At 52.2% G+C, this 10,721-nt stretch overlaps 1 long non-coding RNA gene across 2 annotated transcripts; it reads right to left on the bottom strand.

The window, feature by feature from the left end:
- Positions 1-3,440: 3,440 nt before the first annotated feature.
- LOC115943115 (uncharacterized) lies at positions 3,441-8,472 on the bottom strand. 2 transcript variants are annotated; one of them, XR_014147232.1, is made up of 3 exons: positions 7,770-8,472; positions 4,210-4,436; positions 3,441-3,641 (listed from the first exon to the last, which is right to left on the bottom strand). It is a non-coding gene; the product is annotated as an uncharacterized LOC115943115 (long non-coding RNA). The 2 variants fall into 2 exon arrangements; XR_014147231.1 differs by having other exon boundaries at positions 7,778-8,470.
- Positions 8,473-10,721: the final 2,249 nt, after the last annotated feature.

The raw sequence follows: 10,721 nt of genomic DNA, 5'->3' as shown, positions 1-10,721 counted from the left end.
CAGGCCTTCCCCACAATCCAAGGGTGTGCGTGTAGGTGTGTGTGCACTCACACCTACATTCCGCATGTGCACAGAGATGCAGCTATGAAGTGTTTAGAGGGAGAATGATAGAATAATGCTGAGGCTTATTCCCTACCTCTCCAGCCCGGCAGATGGTTTCTTTCAAACATTTGCTGGGTCTTGATCATCTCTCCATTCCTTAATCTTGCTTCTACCTCTTCCACCAATTTCTCCAAGTTCTGTCTCTTTCCCTACCTTTCTATCTCTGATCTGGAAAATGGGAAGTGTTGAAAGAACCCCCCGCACCCCCACCACCCACACACATTTCTAGCTGCCACTATTTAGGATGCAGGAAGAGGAGTTTATTTTTTTGTTGTTGTTTATTTTTTTTAAAGATTTTATTTATTTGACACAGAGAGAGAGAGCTAGATAGAGCACAAGCAGGGGGAGTGGGAGAAGCAGACTCCCCGCTGAGCAAGGAACCTGACATGGGCTTGATCCCAGGAAGGCAGATGCCTAACTGACTGAGCCATCCAGGCGCCCCAGGAAGAGGAGTTTAAATCAGATTAAAGGAAGAACTGGGAGCAGGAAGTGGTGTGTGGTTGGGAGAGAAGACAGCCACTAGGGATGGGCTGTAGAATCCTATAGGCTCATAGGATGTTGGAGCTCAAGAGACCTGAAGAGTCTTTAAGTCTCTCCTGAGCTTGCAGACATGGAGCCAGAGGTCCTTTTGGAAACAGCTATTGTTATCTGTATAATCAATGGTAAATTTGGACATGTCCCCCTGGCACCTGGGGGAGTTGCTGGGGAGAAGTGGGCTCTCTCCTGTGCTCCCCAAGGCTGGCAGAGACCCCCCCCCACCACACACTCACTGAGATGATTCACTGAGTGTGGTATAGCCTCTTCTCTCTTGAGGCTCAGAGGAGAAGACTGATTTTGCTACAGAACATGACTTTTCTCCTGAAGCCAGGAACACCTGCAAACTGGACAGCCTCCGCAGCGCTCTGGGCCTGTGCCCAGGGGCCAGGCTGCAGGGTCCCCATGTGTCCTTGTCCCTGGTCAACAGTTCTCTGGTAATTCCCTTCCTGAGAGACCGCTAAGGAAGTCCAGCTCTGATTCAGGCTCTGGCAGTGTACAGAAGAGGCAACATAAAGCGTGGCCCGTTCTGCTGGGGCAACTATAATCTGCTTCAATACTCCTTCCTTCCTCCAGCCCTCAGCCAAATCAGACAGCAGGGGGCGCTCCTGGGTCATCCCAACGAGAGGATTCTCGGCTGCTGTCTTTAGCCTGAACTTTGAGAACACGGGAAATTTTGTCTGTCCACCTGTCAATCGGAGGGTGAGTAGGGCAGGCCCTCTGGGAACTGGAAGCAATCTCTTTCTGGCAGGCAGAGACAGAGACTTGAGAAAGAGGCTTTTCTAGCTTGTCCCTGAGACTCCTTGGGCTGGAAGGAATCGGACTTCTGCCTTGAGGAGATCCGCTAGTAGGGCAGGTCTCCGTCCAGGAACCATGGCCAAGGCCAGGTGGGTCCCAGTATGGGGACAGTATAACTCTTGCCTCTTACCAGTCCCCAGCACCTGACCCTGGTTTGGCTATCTTTGGGGAGCTGAATTTTCTTCAGAATGACTTCCAGATTAATCTGTGTTGCTATTGCCCATGTCCTGCCCACTAGGCTCTTCCTCATGGGGAGAAAACAAAAACAACCTTTTTCTCTTCCAGACCTAACTGTCCTCTGTGACTGTTCCTGTACCTATCTAGGAGGCACATAGAGGTGGGGTGAGGCAGAGAGTGCTGAGCAGGGGTGTGGCACATTCCTAACCTGGAGCTGACACAGCAGGGGCTTCTCTGCCCTCAGGGAAACCCTGGAAGGGGTGGCTTCCCAAGGCCCAGCTCCTGCTTTTTTTTTTCCAGTTGTGTCCCTCAGATTTCCTCATCCCCCACCCAGTCATCCCACAGCCACCAACCGTCAGGAGTTCCTCCTTTCCAGTTAACAGGGCCTGTGGGGGCACTGATTTATGGGCACAAGGAGGGTGACAGCTTCCGCAGCCCTAGAAGAAAAGCCTGGCCTTTGGCTTCTAGCACCTCCATATCTTCTCTGTCCAAACAATGAGGAGAGAGTCCAGGGCATGGTGGCTGGTGTGGAAGACGGTATCGTTGGGCTGGAGACAAAGGCTTTCTTGCCAGCAGAGTTGAGGACACAGGCCCGAGTCTGTGAGTTTATTCTGGGGGAGGCCGTGACTGAGTCATCCTCAAGACCTGGTTTCTAACATCAGAACCCAGCATCATTGGTTCTCCCTAGAGGCTGCTCTGCAGGAGCTCCACCTCATCCCACAAGGCCTCGGGGTTGCTGTGAACCTTAAAGTAATAGGTCTTCCAGAATACTGAGGAAGGGGGTAAGGGAAAGGGAAAGACAAAGTTAGTGTGGGGGGCCCTGGCTGGGTCTAGCATGAGAACTGCCTCACTTTCCTCAATGTCTTAGGGGTCCTGATAACCCCAGCCCCAGCCCACTCCCATGGAGGCATTTACTCTCAAGCTCTCCAGGGCAGTAGAGGTTCGGGATGGGGCCTTCTTTGATTGCAAATCTGCAGAGAAGCAAATTCTGTAGTTTGCATGGAGCCCTTTCCCTGTGTCTCCCAGCTCTGTCAACCAGGACACTCCCTGAGGTTTCGCCTTAAGTTTTAGCCCACCCTTTAGCTTGTGACACACCCTGGAGGCCCCTGGGACACCCACCTGTGCAATTCACACTGTGAAACCATGTGTGGAAGGGGCCCACATGACAAAGGCTGCATCAAAAATTAGCCTATTCGTAGGTTGCAAAGGTCAGAAGTGTGTGTGACTGGCCGCTGGGGGCCTATTGGTGTTTTCAGGGAGGAAGATGGTGAGGGTTGGGGAGCAGTCTGCAGCTGCTCAGCCATATTAGAGAACTCCTCACAGAAATGAGACCTCAGCTGGACCAAAGAAAGAAAGATAGGAGCCTTGAAGAGGCATTGTAGCCCCACCCACATGGTCCTCTCATCCATTCTCTTGTGTCCCCTCCCTCAGCCTGGCATCTGACCCTCTGTGTAGGGACAAAACCTTTTTCCATTCTAGATGACCTTTTACCCCTTTTCTCCAGGATGCTAGGCATTAACTGGACGTCAGCCTGCTTGAAGAAGCTCAGGCTCCTGAGACAGAAATGAGGGAGCGCAGAAGTCAAAGTCATTTCTGGTCCAGAAGTGAGTCTAGTGTTCACTGGCATGGCCGTTAGGAATGACCACCCCCCACTCCCTACGATTCCAGAAGCCTCATTTTCATGGTCTCTACTGCTTAGGGAACTAAGAGTTTGGGCTAGCTCAGTAATGGCTCCCTGATAAATAATCTAAGGCCCTGGGGAAGAAGAGAGATGTAGGAATCAAAACAACAGCTCCTATTCAATGAGCACTTTCTTTTTTTTTTTTTTTTTTAAGATTTTATTTATATTTATTTGTGAGAGAGAATGAGAGAGAGCACATGAGAGTGGGGAGGGTCAGAGGGAGAAGCAGATTCCCTGCCGAGCAGGGAGCCCGATGCGGGACTCGATCCAGGGACTCCAGGATCTTGACCTGAGCCGAAGGCAGTCGCTTAACCAACTAAGCCACCCAGGCGCCCTCAATGAGCACTTTCTATGGGAAAAGTATTGGTCTAAGCATTTCACATGCTTTGCCTTGTGTAATCGTCAAATGATTCATTGAATTGTGATCCCTATTTTACAGATGAGTAAACGAGGCATGCACTTATCGGTAATAAAAATTAAAATAGTAATATTAATGAGAAAATTTTAACAGCTTTAATTTTTTTATGCTGATCCAGTGCCAGGCCCTATGCAAGCATATTATATATATGATATTTTTAAATCCTGACAATTCCATCATATTATCCCCATTTTCAGCTAAGGAAATCGAACCTGAGAGAGAAATGACTTGCCCAAGGTCACAGGGTTTCAGAGAGTGACCAAACCAAGAGCCAAACTCACTTCTGATTCCAAAGCAGCTTGAGGTCATGATCCCTTAGCTACACTGTCTCCCAACGGGGCCGTCATGGAGAGTGCAGGTGCTTATAGAAGAGAATCCCATTGGCCTTTGAAAGTGGGGCCAGGAGCCACAAAATCTGCCGTTGTGGGAAGCTGTGGGAGAGATCCCGCCCCTTCCCGCCTGACTGTGAGGGAAGCTTTAATGCTCTCTTCTCACCCACCTGGGACTGGGCTGTGTCAGCTCACAAACTGCAGGAAAACAGTTCCTTGAGCAGGGATGCAGGGGATGTTTGCTCTGGTCTGAAGCCTCTGTCTCCCTGCTCTCCTTGAGATGTGGGGCTGTTGTCAGTCTCTGCCTTCTCTCCATTGTCACTGTGAATCCTGCGGGGCTGCAGTTGCCTTGGTAACTTGGTGGGAAGCTCTTGAGGTTTTCTGAAACCAGAGAGGGCTGCGGAGGGAGAAACCAGGCTCTGTTGGGCTGCACATCACAAAAGGGAAGAAACCATCCCAGTGTTCACTGCCCTTTCCAGCCAACCAGACAGTCCTTCCTCGGGTTTAACCTGAACCTCTTCTGCACATCCACGGCAGCTCTGTAGCCTTTGTGGCCGGACCTGAAGGGAGGGAGCTGCCAGGCTGCTCTGCCCTTGGACTTGGTCCCACTGTCACCAGAGCTGCTTGGACTTCTGCTTGCATCTGTACCCTGGCCCTGAAATCTTAATTGGTTTTATGAAGTTCACTGCCTATTTTTTATGAGACAGATAATGATGGTAAGGGGAGGTCAGGCCTTCTGCTGGACTTGGCGGGGCCTCCAGAGTTGCTGACTCCCCAGTCAGCACCTGGTGGACTGATGGGAGCAGGGTAGGTAGGAGCAGGCCTGGGGTGGGGATGGGGGTGGGGGCGGGATAGACTCACCTGGGAGGAGGGGCCAAGTCTTCAGGCTCGTCGTGGTCCAGTAATGGGACCAGGGAGGAGAATGCATGCCTGCCTCTGAAGGAGCCCACATATCCGAGATGGGCACCTGCAAATGCTGTCCTTGGGTGGGAGAGAGGGAGTGGTGGGGCTCTCCTTCCAGGGGCCTCTGGCAGCTCTCTGAGGCTTCCTGGGGGATTCCTACGTGGGGCTGCCCCTCGATGTGTCAAGAAATCCTTCATCTTGACACTGTTGTTACCTGTAGAGCTCTTTCTTCCTTCTCCTTCAGTCTTCCTTCTTTTCTCCTACAGTCCTAGTCTGAAATATGGCCTCTTTCTTCCTTAGGTCAGTTTCTGTAACTGATGTCTGTTTCTCTCTTGGTTTTTCCCCTCAGTCCTAGTCCAGCATCGATATCTGTCTCTCTCTGTCTCTGTCTCCCCCCTCCCTCCCTTTCTCTCCTGCTCCTTTTCTCCTCCCCCTGTGGGAATTGACCTCCTGCCCAGTGGAGGGCAGCTCTCTCACAGGCAGGGGCTGAGACTGGGGAACAGGCAGTGTAAAAAATTCCACTGATCCTGGGATGGCCCCCCTCCAGCCCCCGAGGCCAGGAAGAGCATGGGGGTGGGTGGGTAGGGGCAGAGGTTTATGCGCGTCTCTCTAGGCTAGGAACTGGGGTCCAGTTTTGTGACTCCCAGGTGGCCTCAGTGGTCAGTCCTCTCCCTAGACCAGGCCAAAAGTCTGTGTGCCTGTGTCCCTTAGCCCCCTGGGAAGGATCTTTGACAGCCTACTCAGGCTGTAAGTACTGCGCCTGTCCTCATGCCCTCCTCCAAAGGGGGAGAAGGCGGCTGGCCCATTCATGGCACATCTATAACTGTACTTTCAGACCCAGCCGGTTGCTGGATGTGGCCAGCAGTGGGACACGGTGCCCTCAGGAAGACACTAACCTACTCAGCATACTGCCAAACTCCCTCCTTCCTTGCTTTCTGCCTCGGTGGCCAACTCCCCAGGAGTCGCTTCCTCTTTAAAGTAAGTCCAACCTTGGGGCGCCTGGGTGGCTCAGTCGTTAAGCATCTGCCTTCGGCTCAGGTCATGGTCCCGGGGTCCTGGGATCGAGCCCCACATTGGGCTCCCTGCTCAGCGGGAAGCCTGCTTCTCCCTCTCCCACTCCCCCTGCTTGTGTTCCCTCTCTCGCTGTGTCTCTCTCTGTCAAATAAATAAAATCTTTAAAAAAAATAAAATAAAATAAAGTAAGTCCAACCTTAAAGAGAAAGGAGAGAGGAATGAGACTAGAGCTGCCCAGGTCAGGAGGGCCTAGAATCCCAACTACAGAGGCCAAGCCCTCCTTCTCCTGTTCCTCCTCCATTTAATTAGCTAATGTCTGTAAAGGGCTGGGCGGCAGAAAAGCCCTATACAAATGTTGAGCACAATTTCATTTCCAAGACTCGCCAAGAATATATTTGCAGACTTGAGCGAAAGGTCACTGGGCCTGCCTGGGACAGAGGGAGGACTCCCTGTAGGACTCAGGCAGAGGACAGAGGACCCTGGGAGGCCAGGGCAGGGGAATGAGAGGCCACGGTGGAGGCCAAGGTCCCTGCCTCCTTGGTGTTCCAGCTGAGCATCTTGGCACCATGCCTACTTTCCGCTGCCCTCCACCCTCCTGACACCCAGGGTCCTACAGGCTCAGCCCTCTCTGTAGGGATCAGCCTCAGAGACTTTCTACCAGAAGATTATGCGAATATCCACCATGGCCAATATTTGTTGAACACTTACCGTGTGCCAGGCTATGCTAAGGGGACTCTATCTCTCCAGCCTAGGGAGAAGTGGCTGCTCTCAGTGGCAGTGGGGTGGAGGAACTTTCCAGTGGAATGACCCCGTTTGTGTTGCAAGCCCAGGTCTGCCAGAAGGTTTTATGAAACCTTTAGGAGGGGGTATCACTTATCTTTTCTGACCAATGAGAAGAGTCCCTGCTTTTGTAATCCAGGTCCCTCCAGCATAGATGCTCTGCAAGCTTCTGGACTCGACTCTCCTTTCCCCAGTGACAACTCACCTGGGCCGAAATCCATTATTAAAGATCCCTGAGGCCAGTTAGCCTTGACCGACTCCACCTCCAAGGGACAGCTTTCCAGTTTTTGTGCTCTAAGGCGTGTTTATGTGAACCTGCCCATCTCAGAATTCTGTACATCTGCTCCTAAGGAGTGGCCCCCTCCCTCCATCTCTGGGCCGGACTGGCTTTGGGTGAGGGCCAGAGAGGCAGAGGCTGGGACAGTAGAACAGCCAGCTTCACCTTTCCCAGCTCCATTGCCAAGGTGAGTGCTTTCAGAGGGTGAGAGAGAGACAGAGAGGAAAGCAGGGAATGGAGGCCAGGTTGGGAACATTGCTGTTTCCAACACCTCCTGGGCCTCCTTTGTCTCCATCCCCTCACCCTCTACAATCTGAACAGGGCTGGAATGAGCTTTCTGAGGTCCTTGAGCCCCCAAACCCCACCAACCTCTACTGTGTCCCCAGTTGTTCTTCTCTGGCTTCTCTCCAGGGCCCAGGGGCCTCCATGTGTCATCAGTGCATTATCATTCTGATAAGTCATGAGTCCTTGAAAAAGTGTGACTCTCCAGCTGGGCCCCCCCGCCCCCCCCCCGCCGACCTGAGGAGGAGTAGGAATGTTCGGGGACAGTGCTGGGAACGGGGCAGGGAGAGACACATTCAGTGGCAAAGACACAGACACAGTGATGCTTGTTCCCAGGGGTGTGGGTAAACGGACACAAACCCGATGGTGCACACAGCACACACACCTTTACACACAGGCACGGGGACGTCTTACGTGCGCAGGGGTAGTTACACTAGAGAGCCCACCAAGCTGTGTCACGGTAACCACACTCACTTGCTTACCGTCCCCGATTCCCTCATCATCCAGGCCAGCGATGCGGCATCTAGCAGCCTCAGCCTCCTGCAGACGCAGAAGCCAGGCTCCCCAGACTCCGGCGGGGGAGGGGAGCGGAATGTAGAAGCCGAGGTTAGAGATCTGCAAGTTCCATTAGCCACAAGAAGCATGTCTGGAATCTAAAAGCACTGGGACAAGGGCGCTGCGGAGCAATTCCTGACAGTGCGTGCACATTTCCCACCCCCTCCCCCGCTAGGAAGCTCCTCTCGGTCAATAAAGCCATTTAGGGATTAGAGCAGCTCCCTCAATAAAAGCTGCTTATTCAGAAGGTGCTTTCGGTTAATTTGCATTTACTTTATGGATATTATAATGCGTGGAAGAGCCGCCTCCTCCGACTCCCTTCACTGTCCCCATTTTGAGTCCCAAGCCCACACACTCGCTCTTCCTTCCAATGCCCCTCTCCTCTGCCCCCACCAGCGGGCACAATGGGGCTGAGCCATGCTTTGAAGCAACCCAGGGACCTTGATGGGGAGTGGGAAGTGGCGAATCCTGGCCACTGACCCATGGTCCCTGGAGGGGCCTGGCTGAAAGAGTTTTCCCAAATGAGAGGAAAGATGCCTGAGGCCCTGGGAGAAAGAGGAGGGTTCCATCCCAGGGCCAGTGCACGTCTGAACTAGGGAAAGAACTGATCTGATTGTTTGCTGTTTGTAAGTGGGGACGCCACAGGGTAGGCAGAATCGGCTTCAACTGCTAAGACTTCCTCTGGCAGCACTTCCCATACGTTCAGTTTATTCAGACAATATTTCATTAATGCCTACTATGTGCCACGCTTTATGCGAAACACCTGGAATACAGTGGTGGATAAGACACTGTGACCCCTGCCCTGGCAGAAATTCCGGTCTAGTGGGGAAAACCCACAGAAAATGAGGGAACAAGCCGATGAATATAGAATTACAAGTTACATAAGATATAATTAGTACTATAAAGTGAACAGATAGGGTGCTGAGATAGGAAGGGGGACCTACTTCAGATGAAGTAATTAGCAAAGTCTGGTGACATGGGAACAGAGTGGGAAGAGTGGAACCCAGGGGAAAAGCATTTCAGATTGCAGGAACTGCCAGTGCAAAGGCCCTGTGGCAGGAGTGGTGGAGAAACAGAAAGCACTGAGGGGAGGCATGGTGTCCAGTGAGTTGATATGACTAAGATGGGCAAGGTAAAGTCTTGTGAGCCATGTAAGGAATTTGGTATTCTAAGGGAGGAGGGAAGCTGACAAAGAGGTTTAATCAAGAAACAAAAGGCATGATCTGAGTTCCATCCAGCAGGAGCATGTGAGAAGGGTAGTAGTGGATGTAGGCGGGCCATCGAGACTAGTGCCATTGTCCCAGCAGAGGGCAGAAAGGGGAGAAGGGACACATCCAAATTCTCTCTGTCCTCTCTTGATTTGTCCTTTTATCACGCCCAAGGTACACCATGGGACTTCTATCCCAGCTCAGGGCAAAGCCATGACTGGTGCCTCCTCAACCCCATGTCAGCCCATGGTAAGGGCACTGTGGCTTTTTGGGTGGTTGTTGTTTTGTTTTGTTTTTTTTAAAGATTTTATTTATTTATTTTGAGAGAGAGTGTGTGTGTGTGCAAGTAGGGGGAGGGGCAGAAGGAGAGAATCTTTTTTTTAAATATTTTATTTATTTTTTGACAGAGAAAGAGACGGAGAGAGAGGGAACACAAGCAGGGGGGTGGGAGAGGGAGAAGCAGACTTCCTGCGGAGCAGAGAGCCTGATGCGGGACTCTATCCCAGGACCCCGGGATCATGACCTGAGCCGAAGGCAGACGCTTAATGACTGAGCCACCCAGGTGCGCCAGAAGGAGAGAATCTTAAATGGACTCTGTGCTGAGTGCAGAGCCCAATGTGGGCTTCGATCTCATGACCCTGAGATCGAGACCTGAGCTGAAATCAAGAGTTGGACACTTAAGCGACTGAGCCACCCCCACCCAGGTGCCCCTGGGCACTGTGTTTTTTGAGACCCTCCAGGGAAGGGGCCCACCTGCCTCCTTCTGGCATATCCTGCAGGACTGGGAGAAAATTGCCATTCTGGAAGGAGGGGTCAGTTTCAATGCCTTCTTCCCACTTGATCCAGAGCATGTTTACAGAGGTGCACATTGTCCAGCTCAGTCCTGGCTGAATCAAGACACAGAGCCACCCACCTCCATTCCTCAAGCCAGGGCCCCAGAGACTCTAGAGCCAATTCCAGTTTTCCCAGTTCTCCTCTTCCCATCAGTTAGGGGATAGGATGGATGTCAGAATCAGGACTGGGGGAAGAGGACTGCTCAGAGCCTGAATCACCCCCCAGGGATGTAGAATATGAGGCGAGGATCCTGTGCTTGAACATTTACAGGTAGCATTCAGGATTGAAAACTGATTTATAGTCTGAAGGCAGGCAGGAGGGAGCGGGAGGAAGGTGGGGAGCTCTGTGTACAGTGCAGCCTTGTTGGGCAGCGGTAATTATATATTACATTGAACTGTCCTTGCAGCACAGTGAAGGGCAGTGGGAATGAGACTCTAAATCACGCTTCCCTGATGCTCCCCATAGCTCACCTCCCTGTGATGTGGCCCCAGAGCCCTGGGCTGACACTTCTCAACACACACACACACACACACACACACACACGGCCTGGGGGGACTCAAGAGAGCAGGAAGATGGGATGTTATCACTTCTGGCAGCTTCCAGGGGCTGTTCCTGCTACCCGCCTCATTGTTTATTGCTCCCCATACCTCCCACATTCTTTATCCCTCTTCTTCCACGGGGGCCTGAATGGAGGCTGTGCCATTTGAAGAAGACACCCTGCCCACCCTTCGTTTGTTTGTTCCTGCAGCAGCTCTCTTCTGCACACCAGGTACTACCTTAGTTCATTCGGGACCTCCTCACTTCTCTCCTGGATTTCTGCAACTGACTC

Source organism: Leptonychotes weddellii, chromosome 7, assembly GCF_054177405.1.
Source record: "Leptonychotes weddellii isolate Sample4059 chromosome 7, ASM5417740v2, whole genome shotgun sequence".
Taxonomy (NCBI): domain Eukaryota; kingdom Metazoa; phylum Chordata; class Mammalia; order Carnivora; family Phocidae; genus Leptonychotes; species Leptonychotes weddellii.
Note: the sequence above shows the minus strand (reverse complement) of the source record. Positions and strands in the feature narration are given on the sequence as shown.